Source organism: Scyliorhinus torazame, chromosome 17 (assembly GCF_047496885.1).
Source record: "Scyliorhinus torazame isolate Kashiwa2021f chromosome 17, sScyTor2.1, whole genome shotgun sequence".
Lineage (NCBI taxonomy): Eukaryota > Metazoa > Chordata > Chondrichthyes > Carcharhiniformes > Scyliorhinidae > Scyliorhinus > Scyliorhinus torazame.
In genome coordinates this window covers 141909208-141928285 of record NC_092723.1, presented here as the reverse complement: position 1 = coordinate 141928285, position 19078 = coordinate 141909208, and the positions used below count along the sequence as shown (strand labels likewise).

At 49.9% G+C, this 19078-nt stretch overlaps 1 long non-coding RNA gene across 2 annotated transcripts in view; it reads right to left on the bottom strand.

The window, feature by feature from the left end:
* Positions 1 to 19078, bottom strand: part of LOC140393583 (uncharacterized) — a 256854-nt gene that overhangs the window by 209907 nt on the left and 27869 nt on the right. The window contains exons 1-2 of one of the 2 annotated variants that reach the window (XR_011935678.1): positions 8399 to 8542; positions 7716 to 7766 (exon numbers count right to left, since the gene is read on the bottom strand). This is a non-coding gene — a long non-coding RNA (uncharacterized lncRNA). Of the gene's footprint in view, positions 1 to 7715; positions 7767 to 8398; positions 8543 to 19078 lie in introns of those variants that run through there. The other variant, XR_011935677.1, reaches the window with a different exon arrangement.

Below are 19078 nucleotides of genomic sequence, written 5' to 3'. Positions count from 1 at the left end.
TAAAATAAATTCTAAATATCTATACTGAGTTCACGAGATATAAAAAAATCCCATTCATGAAATCCCATTAAAAACAATTAAAATTCTTCAAGTACCTAATTCGCTTGTAAAAACAAACATTCGTATTTTGAGCGCCACACCAAAGACTGCCAATCCTTTAATAACTTATTGAGCTGTCAATCAAACTGTGAATTTATAATCCACCTCCCCCACCACACTGTCTAATCCTGTGTCTTGCAGGACTTGCTGGAGATGGGGCGGGCCCATCTGGTGTCCCCCGCCCCCAACCAGTGCAACTGCCGGAGGCCCCCCCCCCCCCCCACCTTGAGCCGAGCAGCTCAGATGCCAGCTTTCCACCCGAGATGCAGGACACCCCAGAGCTTGAATCTGAGAATGACACTGACTTCCCATCACAGCCGTCTCCAACACCCTACACCATCCCATTGCGAGCATGCAAACCCTGGTTAAGACCAGAGCGAGCCTCCAGGATTGACAGGGCCAGATGGCGGAGGAGCATCCAGCTTTAGCTCTGCTCGCACCCCCGTCCCATGGAGAAGCCTGGGAACCATTGGGTGCCCCAGCAAGGAGGAGGAGATGGGGCCCTGTAGCCACCTAAAATGGCTGATTCCCGATTAATTTGGCCAAAACCCGATGTAAAATGGCTAACCGAAAAGGCTGATGGGAAAATCAGCCAACAGGGCACAAACGGACAGCTGCAGACAGAACAGCGTATTCGGCTCTGGGAAAGTCGGCCCAGATCGATACCTGCGACCATTAGCAGCACATCAACTCAGACATATGTAGTTTAATCGGCTATCCCCGGGAACAATTGCAACATATTAGCAATTGAATGCCGGCCAGACCTCTCGGCGCCAGCAGTGGCCGAGACAAAGAAAGGTGAATGACCACCCCCCGATCAAGGAATCGCCCCATTATTGGAGCATATCGAACCCAGTGATTGGGACCAAGTCCAATCACTTGGGACCAGGGTCAAGGTCCGACCCGAGAGGCGGGAGGCCTCTGGGACCTATAAAGGATAGGGGCCAAGTTCAGATCGACCCTTCTCTCCCTTCTTCTCCTGCTCGCAACCTTCGCAAGAACCATCGACCAGAAACCGTAAGTTTGACTCCAGCGATCGCTACCCGATAGAGACTCCTAGCCATCGACCTAGCCGAATCCCGCAGGCCAGACCCAATTCGATAAGCCATTCGTTTCCCTGATCTGGTGGGCCATCCCCAAAAGTTAAGTATTGGCCAGTAGTGGTAGGTAGTGATATAGAAAGTAGGATTATTGTGTAAGTATTTATTGCTGTACATAATAAATGACCGTTGATTTTAATCTTACTAAGCGGTGTGCTGTCTTATTAATCATAACTACAGCTTGAACCACGTGGCAGTATCAGAAAGATACCTGGCGACTCGTGAGCAAAGGTGACAGAATTAGAACTAATAAAATTAGAGAATTAGAGCAACAGCCCGTACCTGGTGACTCCCGCAGCGGAGTTGCCGGAACACCGCAGTACCTCGGATTCCTCCCCTTCTGTCCCTGGTGCATCTGGTGGGCAGTGGGCAGAACAGGACAGCACCACACCACCTGGGACACCCGGTCGCCCCAGAAGATGCCCGCCAATGGGGATCCAGGTCGCAGGGCAGGAATCACAGCAGGTCACCTCCACTCTTGCTGTACCATCTGAGGGTCCACCTAGACGTAGCTTAGTGCCCGTAAGGCCAGAAAGTTAGACACTAGTTAAGTTGGCATGAGTGCAGGGCACAGTTTAGTTGTAAGGGCTCAGGCACAAATCTATATATATATTCATTCACATTAAACACATGGTCACACTGTTACAACCTGCCTCAGTGCTCTGTCAGATGTGTGTGAGGGGTGGGTTGGTTTGGGCTGACCAGAGAGGGGGGTGAATGGGTGGACTATGGGGGTGTCCTGTGCTTCCCCCCCCCCCCCCCCCCATCGTCCCCCCCACCCAACTGTTCCCATCACCATCACCCCAGCAATTTGATGGGACTGTGATGGAATGGTCAGCTAGCATGCAGGGATCACCCAGGTGGACGGTGGAAAGTGTTACCGTGGGCAGGAGTCAGACGTTGTCAGATGATGTGGAGCACTAGAGGGCATCGCAGAGCGGGTTGTCATCAGCCTCCATCCCATGGACCATACCCACTGTTACTGCCAACCCAGGGCCCACACCCCGTGGTGCGACAGGTATGTATCACAGAGGGGGTTGCAGGCGAGGGTGTGGCCGGGGGAGGGCAGGGGTGGGATACGGTGCCCGTACCCCTGACCAGTAACCCCCCCACCACCATTGTTGGTGAACCTGGTGGTGATCAGAACATACCAGTCCACATTGGCCCTGGCACACACATCGTGCGGCCTCCCGTGCCTGCCTGGGCTTCATGTCCTGTCGATCCTCCCCCTCCGCCACAACTTCCTTGTGGGAGAAGGCCTGCTGTTCCTCCTCCAGCACATCACCCGTCTGCTGTGCAATGATGTGGAGGAGGCATCAGGCCACCACGATGTGGGCGACCCTCTCAGCATCATACTGGAGGGCCCTTCCAGAGAGGTCCAGGCACCTGAACCGCATCTTCAGGAGGCCCAAGCACCCCTCGATCATTCCCCTGGTCACTAGATGGGCGTCGTTGTCATGGGTCTTCGCGTCTGTCTGTGGCCTCCAGATAGGCGTCATCGGCCACGACTGCAGTGGATAACCCCTGTCACCCATGAGGCAAATCCTCAGCTAGGGGTGTCTTGAACATGTTAGGAATCATCGAGTGTGCCAGGATTAAAGTGTGATGCACACTGCCTGGGTATCGGGTGCAGACGTGTATGATGCGCAGCTGATGGTCACATATCAACTGCACGTTCATCGAGTGGAACCCCTTTCGGTTTGTGTCAAGCAGCCTGTCAACTGCAGGTGCTTGTTGGGGGACATGCATCCCGTCGATCACCCCCTGGGCATCCCATCGATGGCGGCGACCCTGCTGCCCAGGCATCCTGGTGGGCTCGGTCAACATTGAAATGGATGTGCTGAGTCACATGGGCATGCAGGGCCTCAATAACGGTTTGGATGCACCTGTGCATCGAGGTCTGTGAGATCACGGACAGGTCCCCACTCGGCACCTGGGAGGGCCCCGTGGCGTGAACGTTCAGGGCGACCGTCACCTTGACGGCCACCTGGAGCAGGTGTCCTCCCCCATACCCCCACGGTGCCAAGTGTGCCATGGTCTGGCAGATATGTTGCACTGTCTCCCTGGTCAGCCAGAGTCTTCGATGGTATGCCCGGTCCAGCAGGTCCTCGAATGAGGTGGTGATCGGGCCCGTACCTGGTGACTCCCGCAGCGGAGTTGCCGGAACACTGCAGTAGCTCGGATTCCTCCCCTTCTGTCCCTGGTGCATCTGGTGGGCAGCGGAAAGAACAGGGCAGAACCACATCACCTGGGACACCCGGTCGCCCCAGAAGATGCCCGCCAATGGGGATCCAGGTCGCAGGGCAGGAATCACAGCAGGTACACACGAGGCCTCATGGGGCACCTCCTTGGTACCTCCTCCTCCTCGGCCTGTTGGTCGGTTCACTCGCCCTCCTGAGCGGCTGCCTCCTGTCCACCTGTGGCACCCTCTGCTGCTACCCGCTCTGTTGTGGCACGCTCTGCTGCTGCCCGCTCCGTTGTGGCACGCTCTGCTGCTGCCCGCTCCGTTGTGGCATGCTCTGCTGCTACCCGCTCCGTTGTGGCATGCTCTGCTGCTGCCCGCTCCGTTGTGGCATGCTCTGCTGTTGCCTGCTCCGTTGTGGCATACTCTGCTGTTGCCCGCTCTGTTGTGGCACGCTCTGCTGCTGCCTGCTCCGTTGTGGCACGTTCTGCTGCTGCACCTTCCTCCTCCTCGAGCAGCGCTCACTCGCACAGCCGCAGGGCATGCCCCAGGGCTGCGGTGACTAGCAGGAAGGCCACATTTTCTACCCTTTTTAGGTGTAAAATAGATTGCCCTGTATTCGCATACACTGATATCCATTTGTCACAGTTTCCCTATTCACTTAATCTATTAATATCCCTTTGTAATTTTATCCTTCCACTTCTCTCTCACTAACAGTCCCTTGAATCAAGGAGGACACTTGCCACGGAGCCTATGCTTGTGGAGTTTATTAACATGGGGATGCTGTGCACTGCAGCTGCCACATGGTTCTGGTCAACCAGGAAACACTCCCACCTGCTGCCTGCATAAGCATTTCAGAAGGATTTACAGCTTGATAATCAACTTGCTTGGTCAGACCATGGTTACACCTTCCATGGCCATGTCCTGGGGTGGGACTCAATCCCAGTTTTTGGCTCAGAGGTAGGAACATTACCACAAGACTTACTTCCAGCTGCGCTGCTTAAAATGCTGCTTATCATTCTGTCCTTGACATATTTGGATATATGGGGCGAAATTTCCGGTATCGGCGCGATGTCCGCCGACTGGCGCCCAAAACGGCGCAAATCAGTCGGGCATCGCGCCGCCCCAAAGGTGCGGAATGCTCTGCATCTTGGGGGGCCGAGCCCCAACCTTAAGGGGCTAGGCCCGTGCCGGACGAATTTCGGCCCCGCCAGCTGGCGGAAAAGGCCTTTGGTGCCCCGCCAGCTGGCGCAGAAATGACATCTCCAGACGGCGCATGCGCAGGAGCGTTAGCGGCCGCTGACAGTTTCCCGCGCATGCGCAGTGGAGGGAGCCTCTTCCGCCTCTGCCATGGTGGAGACCGTGGTGAAGGCGGAAGGGAAAGAGTGCCCCCACGGCACAGGCCCGCCCGCGGATCGGTGGGCCCCGATCGCGGGCCAGGCCGCCGTGGGGGCACCCACGGGGCCAGATCGCCCCGCGCCCCCCCCCAGAACCCGCCCGCGCCACCTTGTCCTGCTGGTAAGGTAGGTGGTTTAATCTACGCCCCCGGGACAGGCATTTTAGTGGCGGGACTTCGGCCCATCCGGGCCGGAGAATCGCGGGTGGGGGGGCCCGCCAACCGGCGCGGCGCGATTCCCGCCCCCGCCGAATATCCGGTGCCGGAGAATTCGGCAACTGCCGGGCGCAGGATCCACGCCAGCCCCCGGCGATTGTCCGACCCGGCGGGGGGTCGGAGAAACTCGCCCATGATATCCACGATCTACATTATTCATAAATGTGGTCAATAGTTGAGGCCCAAATATAGATCTCTGTGGGACACCACTAAGTATAATCTTGCCAGTTAGAAAACTGTCCATTATCCCTGTTCGCTATCTCTGCTCAATCAATTTCTTAATCAAGGGCTGACCTGGTTACTTGCACCTGGCGGGCATACGTTTGGCGAGGGGGGCACTTGAACTAAGCTGAGTACCCGCTCCTCCACTTTACCTTCCTGCCCCACTCTGAGCTCATGCCCATTAGATGGAGATGGGTGAGGCTGAAATTGGCATCCCTCACACCATATTTAAATTTATAGTCATGGGTCAATTAGGTTTGCTACTAAGCTAACATAATACACGACCTACACCAGAAAACGGTTGTCAAAGGAGTGCGCAGCCCAATTTTTAAAATAAATTCCTCAAAAGTCAAGATGGGGAGGGTTATTCTATCTTCAGGGGCTGCCCTTTGCTTGACGAGGGTGACTCCCCTTGAATAGACCCCCCCCTTTCTTCTAGCACCCTGCCACCTTAAACTCGAGACCTCCATTCCGCACCCCCCTCACCCCCCTACCAACCCACGCCGAAACTGCCCAAGTCCCCGGACTTACCTGTTTCCTGGGCTCCATGGACCTTCTTCTGCTTTCTTCTTGCAGTCCCAGCAATGCCCACTAATGCACTCTTGGTGCTGATGGAGCTTCCAGCCAATCAGATTTGCTGGCAACCCTGAGCATGAGACTTCCTGCTCAGTGAGGGGTGGAAGACCCACACTGGTTCAGTTTGTACCCTCCCCGTAACCCCTACCCTCAGTATGTTATGGGCCAGGATTCTCCGTTCCGGAGTCTAAGTGCTCTCACCAGCAGGACTGGCGCTAGGAGCACCCAGACATGCCATTGTTTGGAAATCGGGTTTTCCATGCCATTCCATGACTGTTTAATGGATTTAATGGCTGCAGATGGGGAGCAGCCAAAGGAGCCCCAACCCAAGGAAGACCCCCAATCTGAGCCCCTCCAGCCCAGCACAAGCTCCCCTGACCCCCACCTCCCAGGAAGGACCCCCTCCCCCTTGGCATCCTGGCTGCTATTGTTAGGAGGGCACTTATCACCTTGTCACCCCTCGGACTGCAAGGTGCCCGGTCCACGCTCGATGCTGCTTGCACCATTTCACGCCAGTGGGACTCTTGGCTGGCGGAGGGGGCAGAGCATCCCACATGGCTTGTGGATGGTACATCCTGCCGCCAATACATGCAAAATAGCTCTAATGAGCTATTGGCATAGTCCTGTCAGGTTGGGGCAGGAAACCTGACTGGGCCGTCGGGGAATCCTGCTATGGCAGGTGGGGCGGGCATGGACACTCTGACTGGTTTGCCACCCTGTGCAAATCCCGGCTTTTGCCCTGCCGGAGGTGCTCCTGGGTGGTTGGCCTCTGGGCACCTTGGCACTGCTAGCCTGGCACCCTGGCAGTGCTACCTGGACACCTTGATAGTGCCACCTGGGTGCCATCCTGGCTGGCAGGGGCGACAAGGTGGCATTTTTTCCATGCCGGGAATTGGCCTCTAGATTGCACTTTCCTTACGAGGTGGGGTGCAGGGTGCTCAAGGACCCCCCCCCCCCAACCCAACAGGTAAGTTAGGGCATTGGGGGAGTCTGGGTATCATGTTGGGGGATTGAGCGATCGGGGCACAGATCAGCCATGATTGAATTGAATTGCATTGACGAGTGGAGCTTCTCTGTACAGGAAGAGAGGTTAAGTGCGTCCTCGGTGGGACGTTCCCTGCAGTGGCTCGGAAAAATAACAGAGTCCTATTCAATAGTGGGGTCATTCCCGGCACTTGTCTTCCCACTAACCCTGTCCACAACGGGACTCTTTTTCGTTAAATCGCATCCATATCGTCTCCCACCTCTTTGTTTGTCCAAGGATGTCAATTTTGGTAAGTAAATCTCTTGCGCCTTTGGGATATAAATTGAATCTATATCATATTAAATTCTTTTTTGAATACCTTCTACTGATATTCTGCCTTTTTAGCCATTATCAGATTTAATAATAATAATAATAATAATCTTTATTGTCACAAGTAGGCTTACATTTAACACTGCACTAAAGTCACTGTGAAAAGCCCATTTGCCCAGTTTACTGTGAACAGTCTGTTCCTCATATCATTAAAGTTAGCCATACCTAAATGTAGAATCCTGGTCGCTGTTTTATGTTTCTCAATCATGTTGAACTCAATCATATTATGATCACTATTAGATAAATGGACCTGCACTGTCTGACTGTTAACCAAATCTGGCTCAGTATTCATTACCACATCTGTGACTTGCACCCTTGTTATTCTGGGGCATATTGCTGGAAAAAACTACACTCAAGAAATTCACCATCTTTCTGAAATGTGCTAGTCTATTTGTTCCAATTTATATGAAAGTTAAAATCCTCAATGAAACTATTCTGCTTTTGTGATGTGTTTGTCTTATCTTTACATCTATACAATCTACATCTTTACAGCTGCTGCCGGGGGCCCTATACACAACACGGCAGCTTTAAAACCTTTGCATTTTGTTATTATGTTCACTACCTGCTTACCTGTGTTCTATCTTCTCTTCCCCAATGAGGTCTTACCTCTGGTGGAGGAATCTAGAGCAAAGGGACACAATGTTAAGGTTTCAACTCAGTCAGGAACAAATTTTTTTCACAAAGAGGATAGTGGGAACCTCAAACACTCACCCAAATTACTGTGGATGATCGGGGCAATTGGAGCTTTCAAGATAAGATCAATAGGTTTTTGTTGGCTATGTGTATCAAGGGATAAAGGTCAAAGGGCAATGTAGGGCAAAGTGGGATTGAGGTACAGATCAGCCATGATCTAATTGAATGGTGGAATAAGCTCAGGAGCTGCTGATTAACCTTCACAGCCTTTTCTGAGAGTCCAACTTTCTAGGATATCGGCATTGAATTCATATGGATAATTCATGGGAAGACCGTGTGAGGTCACCCACTGGTAGCATGAACTCCGAAGATGATTCCCCCTGAGGCTCAAAATGAATTGACACTGAGGCACACCCAAGGGTGTACAGTAGCTAAGGGGAGTAAATCACTCTATTTTACCTGCTGTGAGCAGAGGCTGACACTGTGATACACATGAGCGATTCAATGTGAGATGAGGGTGAATGGATACATTTTACCCACTGTGTGCTGTACATGTACAAGAGCTGGCAGCATGACACGGGCCATGGAGTGCCAGATGAGAGTGAATCTTTTCCTTTTACCTGCTATGCAGTGTTTCAGTTGAGCTGGAGCTGGTCAATAAAAGATAGCGAGATTCTGTTCAGTAGCTTCGCTCTCCATCTGGTCTGTGCTTCGACTATAAATACACTGCAACATATGCCCCAGGTCTGTGATTGATGCGTGTCCCTAGGTCTGTGTAGACAACTGCAGCACCCTCCCAGCAGTCCTGTACAACCCCCGCTGTTACTGTTTAATTGTTTGTGCAGCAGAGAAAAACAGCTTTTCATGCTGTGAGCTCTGCCTGTGTGATTTTAATCTCTGCACTGAATTTTGTATTCTGATTGCTCCTGGGCGGGATTCACTCAGCTCACGCCGTGTCGGAGAATCGCCGGGCTGGGCGCGAATCGCACGACGCTGCCCCGACGCCGGTCCGCCGATTCTCCATTGGCGGCGGCGCGGCAATGGTCGGGGGCCGCTCTATGCGCCCACCCCCCCGGCGATTCTCTACGCCAAGTTGCGTCAGGGCCGGCGCGGAAAAGGAGACTACCGCGCATGCACGCATTTGCGCCAGTCGCAGTGCGCATGCGCAGACCCGCGGCGCCCATTTGACGCCGGTATCGGCAGCTGGAGCGCCGTGGGTCGCTCCAGTACCGTGCTGGCCTCCTGTAGGGCTGAGGATCGCTACACATAGCGGTCCGATGATGCCATCGTTAAACTCTCCAGTTTTTACGACAGCGTCAACACTCTGCCTTCAGATGGGAGAATCCCGCCCCCTGTCTTTTGGTAAGGTGGTCTCAAAAACAAGAGGTACATACTTTCATGAGTCAAGGTACTTGGCTTTGTACCTTCAAAGGAACAAAAGTGATCTTTATTTTCCTCATTGCCATGTTCACTGCTGCAATAGAAAGTTGTTGCCCAATCATAAGGACTTAAGCCAGTGAGGTTGATGCCCACAAAGGTCTGGTGATATTAAACAATGATGGAGCTTTTTCACTATAGGAAGAGTTGCTCCGCCAGTGTGCCAGGATTAGTATACCGTCCTCTTCCAAAATGTTGACACAGACAGCAAAATGTTACGGTTGAAGAAATGGACTATTCGTCTTACCAGGCCAACCCCACATCTCCAAAAAGCAATACAAATTCTTAAAAATAAAGAGATTTGGTATGAAAATCTTGAGTTGTCACTGGATTACAGGTTGAAAGTCCCTTATCTGAAATGCTTGAGGCCGAGAGTGTATCGGATTTTGGACTTTTTTGGATTTGGGAATATACTGCGCACGTGCGGTGCACATTGGGAATTGTGCATGTGAGGTACGCGTTGGGAACCGCGCATGTGCGGAACGTTGGGAACTGTGTATATGCGGTGCATGTTGGGAACTGCACATGTGCGGTGCACATTGGGAACTGTGCACATCACCAAGGAGCCTTGTGAGATTTTCCACTCATTACATCACGTCGGAGCTCGAAAAAAGTGTGGATTTCGGAATTGTTCGGTTTTCGAATGCTCAACATGTAGTAATTCAGAAACCCAGCAATATGCTCCGGGGCCATGAGTTCAAATCCCACCACCACATTTGGTGGAATTTAAATTCAATTAATAAATCTGGATTTAAAAGCTGGTTTAATGGTCACCATGAAACAATTGTCAATTGTCATAAAAACCCATCTGGTTCCCTAATGTCCTTTAGGGTCGTAATCTGCCATCCTTATCTGGTCTGGCCTATAGGTGACTGCAGACCCACAGCAATGTGGTTGACTCTTAAGTGCCCTCTGAAATGGCCCAGCAAGCCACTCAGTCATATCAAATGGCTACAAAGTCAAAATGGAATGAAACCGCCCTGACCACCCTGACATCAAAGTAGGCACTGGAAATGACAATGGTACACCCAGTCCTGTTGATCCTGCAAATTCCTCTTCACTAACATCTGGGAGCTTGTGCCAGGACCGCCTTTGCTTTCTGGCCCTGACAGTATGGCGCACACAGCCCCAGGACTCTCTCACACCTAAGTGCTCTCTTCCTCCCCACCCCCAGTCATGTGTTTCTGCCCATCATTTCCCTCCTGTGCACCAAGCAAAAGCCCCCCCACGCAGTCATGTCGTTAGTCCAGGAGTATGATTCTCGCTTAGGGATTTCCATTGCGATAAATTGCGAGAGGTCCCGGGTTCATATCTCGGATGAGCCCCGCGAAGTGCTTTTTGAGAGCAGCACGGTAGCACAGTGGTTCGCACAGTTGCTTCACAGCGCCAGGGTCCCAGATTCGATTCCCGGCTTGGTCACTGTCTGTGTGGAGTCTGCACGTTCTCCCTGTGCCTGCATGAGTTTCCTCCGGGTGCTCCAGTTTCCTCCCACAAGTCCCGAAAGACGTGTTGTTAGGTAATTTGGACATTCTGAATTCTCCCTCAGTGTACCCGAACAGGCGCCGGAGTGTGACGACTAGGGGCTTTTTACGGTGGCTTCATTGCAACGTTAATGTAAGCCTACTTGTGACAATAAAGAGTATTATTATTATACCAGCCACATCAATACTGTTGCAAAAAGAGCAAACCGGATGCTTGAATTCTATGACATGGAATTCACCACCTGACTCTTCAAGGCCTGTGCACCATCAATACCCGAACAGGCGCCGGAATGTGACGACTAGAGGCTTTTCACAGTAACTTCATTACAGCATTATGCGAGCCTACTTGTGACAATAAAGAAAAGATTATTAAAAAGATTATGATGTGTGTCTGTCGGCCCCCTTCCTAGCCTTGTAAAAACATCACGCAAAAGGAACCACAGATCATGGCCTACTTATAAAGTCAGAATGTGTTCTCAATCAACTTCAAATTCCATCAGAAATACAAGGTAATTTACTCCAAAATGAAATTGATAAAACAGTCAGACATGCCAACTTATAAATTGATGGCAAGTAAACCTGTGCATTCCGGCTCCTTCCCCTGCCTCTATCTTTTCCCACCCCCAATCCAGCAGGTGCCTTACAAATAACCCTCCTTTCTTTTCTGCTGGTCTTGCCTGAGCAACCTTGGCACAGAATGAAAGATAGGCGAGAAACCTCAAAGTCGCAAAGGAAGTACAGTTTACTATATCCGATCGTGATTCATAGATTACATATAGATTACATAGAACATACAGTGCAGAAGGAGGCCATTCGGCCCATCGAGTCTGCACCGACCCACATTAATCCCTCACTTCCACCTTATCCCCGCAACCCAATAACCCCTCCCAACCCTTATGGACACTAAGGGCAATTTATCATGGCCAATCCACCTAACCTGCGCGTCTTTGGACTGTGGGAGGAAACCGGAGCACCCGGAGGAAACCCACGCGGACACGGGGAGAACGTGCAAACTCCGCACAGACAGTGACCCAGCGGGGAATCGAACCTGGGACCCTGGCGCTGTGAAGCCACAGTGCTAATCACTTGTGCTACCGTGCTGCCCAAGAATTTTAATTGCAATTTCTATTGAAGTCCACCATCAGCCGCGGTGGGATTTGAACCTGGGTCCCCACAGCATTACCCTGGGTCTCTGGATTACTAGCCCAGTGATAATACAACTATGCCACCGCCTCCCCTGATTCATGGCAGTCTAATTAGCCGCCAGCGTGGCCATTTGATTTGTAGCGGGGAACTGATTCTAGTGAACTGGGTTTTAAATCCATATTGATAAGATGCGAAGACATGCAACTTGGATGGCAACCCGAACCACCATGAAATTCCGGAGCAGAAAATTGCGATCCGTTTTCACGCCGGCAGGAAACTGACTTTTAGCCGCACTCCGAATTTTCCAGTCCTGCTTTCCATTGGCGGGACTGGAAAGTCCCACCCATTAACTTAGTATCTGTGGAGCGAGAAACTACCAGGCCTCTGGAATATTTCCAACAATTTCTGCTTTTGTTGCTAAAGTACAGTTCTGACAGAAAAATCAAACTTTCACATCACTCTTGCTGGAATGTGAATGAGGCTGAATTTCACCGACAAATCGCATCTCTTTGCCATCAATTTATGAGTTTTGGCATGTCTGACTGTTTGTTGAATTTCATTTTGGATCAAATTACCTTGTATCTCTGATGGAATTTGAAGTTGATTCATGACACATTCTGACTTTACAAGTAGGCCATGGTCCGCAGTTCATTTTGTGTGATGTTTTGACAAGCCAGGCCAAATGAGCCTTTCTCTGGGGCCCCCATTTATTCTCTCATTCTATGTAAAATGGACAGTGTTGGACCAGTCCACAGTGAGATCTCTTAAGGATTCCATTTTGTTATTCTCTCCCTGTCCACTGACCTGTGCTTTCAACATTAACAAGGCCTCGATCTGTGGGTTTTATTTCACTTCTTTTGCCTTTTAGAGGAGAGGCCCAGCCTCGAACAAAGCTTTTCTCTGTGGGTTAGGAGCTCTTCCTCTCTGTCAGGACTACGTACAGCTCAAATTCCTGAGCGTCCTCTCTTAAACTAGGACAAAGCTTCTTACAGACTCTAATTGGGTTGTTATAGAATCTGGGTGCAATGTGTGAGAGGGAAAAACTAATTAAAACAACAGGGAAAACATTTGTTACACAGAGATTATGATATGTGCCTGGATCACCATGTGGGATACAGTCAGAATACCCACCCCATTCTACATCTCTTAGTATTCCATAGCCCAATATCAGTGATACTCTGCATCTAAAGATAGAGAGCAAGTTTTAAATAAATCAAAATGACTGGACTAAATGGGACTACATTTTCAGGCAGCACCATCTTCGACAATATGGGTGGAAGTTTGCAGTGCTGGCTGAGGCGGGAACACCGGAGTATAGCTCTCCAACTGCACAGTCGAATCTTCAGATTCTTTGGCACTTCATGCACAGTAAATCTGGCGCTGTGCTTTTTGCCATCATTCTATCTGGGCGGGGCCTGATAAAGTTGCCAATTCCAGCTAAAAGACGCCCGAACTACATTGAACCAATACTCCCTCCACCCCATGGATATGAGGAAGCACCCCCCCGCCCCTCCCACAGATAAGGGGAACCCCCTCGCACATATAAGAAACCCTACCTTCCCCACAACAATGGAGCTCCCCAGAGGGCCCGCCCCTGGCATGGCCCCTCGAAGTGCCAGCCAGGCAGTGCTGCTCTGACAGTGCTGGGGCACGGGGAGGGTGGGGGGAGGGGGGGGGGGGGGGTGAAACCCATGCAGACACGGAGAGAATGTGCAAATTCCAAATGGACAGTGACCCAGGGCCTAGATCGAACCCCGGTCATCAGCGCCATAGGCACCAGTGCTAACCATCGCACCACCGTGCTGCCCTTCGTTTTTATATAGCTGTTGTAAACTTTACTGATGTGACACCACATCAGAGAGGAGGGATTTCTTTATCTGGGGAAACCCTTAAAACTAATTTAAATGAGATTTTCTTCCTTTCTGGGCAGGAACCTTGTTACGCCACCAGTGATGGGGCGGGTGGAGAATCACAGAATGAGATCTCGCCACTGAGGTTCACATTCTTGTGGTCTTCCAAAATGTTGTACCAGTGTCACCATTTTTGCCTGCACGACAATCTCCCCTATATGTCCCAGTACTATGCAATTTTCACAAGCTTGCGAATTTATGAGAGACAGAGACCAGACAGACAGAGGGAATGTTATGTGAGCAGAACATGATGGAAGTCTGAAGCAATCAGTGTATTCAGAGGTGGGGGGTAAGATTCATCTTATCTCTCGCTCATAGGTAAGTCAGTCCGGTTGAATGAATGCAAGCAAAGTTTATTTCTTAAAAACCCACATTCACACGAAATTAACTGGAAAACGCTTTTTCCATGTTTCTTGAAATGTTCTGAAGCACCAACAATTAGAAACAAAATCTTCAAGATAAAAGTGACTTCATATTTACAAAATTAAAAGTCATTTCAACAAAGGCCTTTCTTAAGGGAATCCTTATCTGTGCTTAGCCCCTTACTTAGTTTCATTGGTTCTAATTCTCAGCTGAGACCCCCCTTGATTTGTTCAGGAAATTGTCAGTCATGTAACAGGTGATTGGTTAATTAGACATTAATCAATGACTCCAAATTAATTAACTGTCCCATGACTTTTGTCTCACATTCAAATTCCCACGTCATGTCTGGTCTCAGCTACGATATTGTTTCAATCTTGTCGAATGTACCTTCCATATCAGAACTTGTAGTACATTATTCGTAACATTTGAGACAGCCATGGACAGTGTTCAAACAATTATAACTTACTCATATTTCTACAAATTCAGTAATTTTCAAGCATCCTTTTAGCTAATATTTTAAAGGACTCCCCTCTATAATTATATAATCCAACATTGGGAAATAAGCAAGGTCTGGTCTTGTATCAACCACTCCTCATTTTAATATTTCACTTCAATCCACGCTCTGAATCTGGAAGGAGTGTTGTCGAGGGTGATGTGAAAGCTGGCCACTGGAGTGCCCAAGATAAGTGCTACGGTCTGGGGAATGAGATGGAGGACCAGTACAGTAGAAGCCCCTCAGGATTTCCTTCAGTGTCCAGTCAGAGAAGTCCTTTGCCCAAGGTCCCAAGGAATCCTTTCCAAGAGTAACAACTGACCCTTTTTAGAGCCTCTTCTGAGCACTCTGCTGCCTCCCACTATCTACTGCTGGTAAATTGCCACAAAATTCTAGTGAAAATAGTGTTGCTGCACCAATATTGTCATAGGTAAGGACTTTTAAAGTTAGGCCCTGCCAACCTGTCACAGGAGACTCAACCACTTTCAAAGCCAGTGAAGAGAAAACTGCAATTGGCGGGAGCAGAGCGAACTCAGAAGGTCATAGCAGTAGGCATTTGGCCCATCAAGCCACAACTGTTTGATAAGATCATGGCTGATCTGATTGTGCCCTCAACTCTAATTTCCTGCCTGTGCCTGTTATGTTTAACTCTCAAATCAATCAATAATCTGTCGACTCAGCCTCGAAAATAGCCACTGATCCAGCCATTCAGGTTGAGAGGGTTGTTAAGAAGGCGTACGGTGTGTTTGCTTTTATTGGTGGAGGGATTGAGTTTTGGAGCCATGAGGTCATGTTGCAGCTGTACAAAACTCTGGTGCGGCCGCATTTGGAGTATTGCGTGTAATTCTGGTCGCCGCATTATAGGAAGGATGTGGAAGCATTGGAAAGGGTGCAGAGGAGATTTACCAGAATGTTGCCTGGTATGGAGGGAAGATCTTATGAGGAAAGGCTGAGGGGCTTGAGGCTGTTTTCGTTAGAGAGAAGAAGGTGACTTAATTGAGGCATGCAAGATGATCAGAGGTTTGGATAGGGTGGACAGTGAGAGCCTGTTTCCTCGGATGATGATGTCTAGCACGAGGGGACATACCTTTAAGTTGAGGGGAGATAGAGGTAGGTTCTTTACTCAGAGAGTAGTAAGGGCGTGGAATGCCCTGCCTGCAACAGTAGTGGACTCGCCAACACTAAGGGCATTCAAATGGTTATTGGATAGACATATGGACGATAAGGGAATAGTGTAGATGGGCTTTAGAGTGGTTTTACAGGTCGGCGCAACATCGAGGGCCGAAGGGCCTGAACTGCGCTGTAATGTTCTATGTTCTATGTTCAGCTCTCAATCCACTTACAAATACACTTAGCACTCAGAAGTACCTGTTAGATAGAGATGTCTAGATATTCTACTTTGAGAAAGAGAGATCTTTTGACACTGCTTTAAAGCGAGAGACAGTGCCCGATCCGAACAATGCAGGATCTGTAGCTGAAGACTTCAGAAACTCTGTCTGTATTTCTCTGGAAGCTGCTTCTCAGCTTGTTTCAGCTCACACAATTCTGAACTGCTTGCAAAGAAACCATTAATTGGTCTACAGACATATCTTTAACTGAACTGCAGTGAGAGCAGCTACTTGGCTTCTGCTCACATCCCAATCTAAAACTCAACTAAACTTTTTGCTGCAAAATGCCTGGTACCTTAGCTCCACCCATTAATTGCATCATCTTAACTAGCTGAAACACAATGTGGTGGATTCTCCGTCAGCGGGATCCTCCGCTTCGCCGGCAGCGTCCTCATGCCCTGACGGATTTTCTGAAGGCGTGGGGTGCCCACAAATGGGAAACCCCATTTGGCCGGCTGCCGGGACGGAGGATCCCGCTGCCGGCGGAGGTGCGCCGCACCCGAAATCGGATGCGGCGGGATGGAGAATCATGTTGAATGTATCTGGTATTAGCTATGCGGAGAGGCAATGGACCGGGACTGTTTTCATGAGAACGACGGAGGGTGAGAGGTGTCCTGATAGAGGTCTACAAGATTATGAGGGGCATGGAGAGAGTGGATGGGCCGGCACTCTTTCCCAGGGTGGAGGGGTCAGTCACCTGGGGGCATAGGTGTAAGGTCCGTGGGGCAAAGGTTAGAGGAGACTTGCGAGGCAGGCTTTTTACAAAGAGGGTGATGAGTGCTTGGAAAGCGCTGCTAGGGGAGGTTGTGGAAGCAGATACATTAGCGGCGTTCAGAAGGCATCTCGACAAATGCATCGCTAGGATGGGTATAGAGGGATGCGGCATAAGGAAGTGCTGAGGGTTTTGACCAAAGGGGGTATCATGACTTGCACAGGCTTGGAGGGCCGAAGGGCCTGTTCATGTGCTGTATTGTTCTTTGTTCTAAATGACAGTTACCCACAGATCCGACCAAGGAATACACCCGCCAACTCAACAGACTGATCAAGACCTTGGATCCAGACCTTCAGAGCACCCTACGTGCTCTCATCCCACGTACTTCCCCCGTTGGAGATCTCTACTGCCTCCCGAAAATACACAAGGCCAACACACCAGGGCATTCTATTGTATCAGGCAATGGGACCCTGTGTGAGAACCTCTCTGGCTACATCGAGGGCATCTTGAAACCCATCGTACAAGGAACACCCAGCTTCTGTCGTGACACGACGGACTTCCTACAGAAACTCAGCACCCATGGACCAGATGAACAGGAACATTCCTCGTCACAATGGACGTCTCGGCACTCTACACCAGAATCCCCCATGACGACGGCATTGCTGCAACAGTCTCAGTACTCAACACCGACAACTGCCAATCTCCAGACACAATTCTGCAACTCATCCGTTTCATTCTGGATCACAACGTCTTCACCTTCGACAACAAGTTCTTCATTCAGACGCACGGAACAGCCATGGGGACCAAATCCGCACCTCAATATGCCAACATCTTCATGCACAAATTTGAACAAGACCTCCTCACCTCACAGGACCTTCAACTGACATTATACACCAGATACATCAATGACATTTTTTTCCTTTGGACCCACGGCAAAGAATGACTGAAACGACTACACGATGACATCAATAAGTTTCATCCCACCATCAGACTCACCATGGACTACTCTCCAGAATCGGTTGCATTCTTGGACACACTCATCTCCGTCAAGGACAGTCACCTCAGCACTTCACTTTACCGCAAGCTCACGGATAACCTCACAATGCTCCACTTCTACAGCTTCCAACCTAAACACATTAATGAAGCCATTTCCTATGGACAAGTCCTCCATATACACAGGATCTGCTCAGACACGGAGAAACGTAACCAGACATCTACAGATGCTGAAAGATGCCCTTGTACGAACGGGATATGACGCTCGACCCATCGATCGACAGTTCCAACGCGTGTCGTGTGAGAGTACCTTTAAGAAATGGATGTTTAAACAATGTACCTTTAAGAAAACAGTGATATCAGAGAGTGGGTGGAGTTGAGCTCAGTTCAGCCATTTTGCAGTTTAGTTTGAGTTTGAAAAGAGCTTGGGAGTGTCTGTGTTTGCAGTGAGTTGGATCTGCTGTGATCTCTGCCATGAAAGACTATCTCTGGATCATTTGGGTGATTTAAACTCAGAATAGTAAAGCCTTTAACCTGATGTGTTTCTGTTTAAAGGTGTTAAGTCTCATGGATGTTGAAAGGAATAACTGAAGGATTATTTAGTGTTGTAATATTTTCGGGGTTATCTTTGAAGTAAGGGGTGTTAAGAGATCCAATGTTAATTTAAGAGGTTAAGTTGAGTTCATGGAATAAACATTGTTTTGTGTTTAGAAACCCACGTGTCCATAATTGTAATATCACACCTGGAGAACAAGCCGTGTGCTCGGAAAAGCAACAATAGCATTAAAGGGGGAGGTTGGTTGAACTCAATGATACATTTTGGGGTTCTGAAAACGCCTCGCCCATAACACGTGCCACAGCAAAACACCGCACCGACCTCCTCAGAAGACAAACATGGGACACAACCGACAGAGTACCCTTTGTCATCCAGTACTTCCCCGGACCGGAGAAACTATGACATCTTCTTCGCAACCTTCAACATGTCATCAATGAAGATGAACATTTTGCCAAGGTCATCCCCACGCTCCCACTACTTGCCTTCAAACAACCGCGCAACCTCAAAAAAAATATTGCAGCAAACTACCCAGCCTTCAGAATAGCGATCACGACAACACACAACCCTGCCATGGCAATCTCTGCAAGACGTGCCAGATCATCAACATGGGTACCACCATTACACGTGAGAACACCACCCACCAGGTACGCGGTACATACTCGTGCGACTCGGCCAACGTTGTGTACCTCAGTACTTGCAGGAAAGGATGTCCCGAAGCATGGGACATTGGCGAGACCATGCAGACGCTGCGACAACAGATGAACGGACATCGCGCGACAATCGCCAGGCAGGAATGTTCCCTTCCAATCGGGGAACACTTC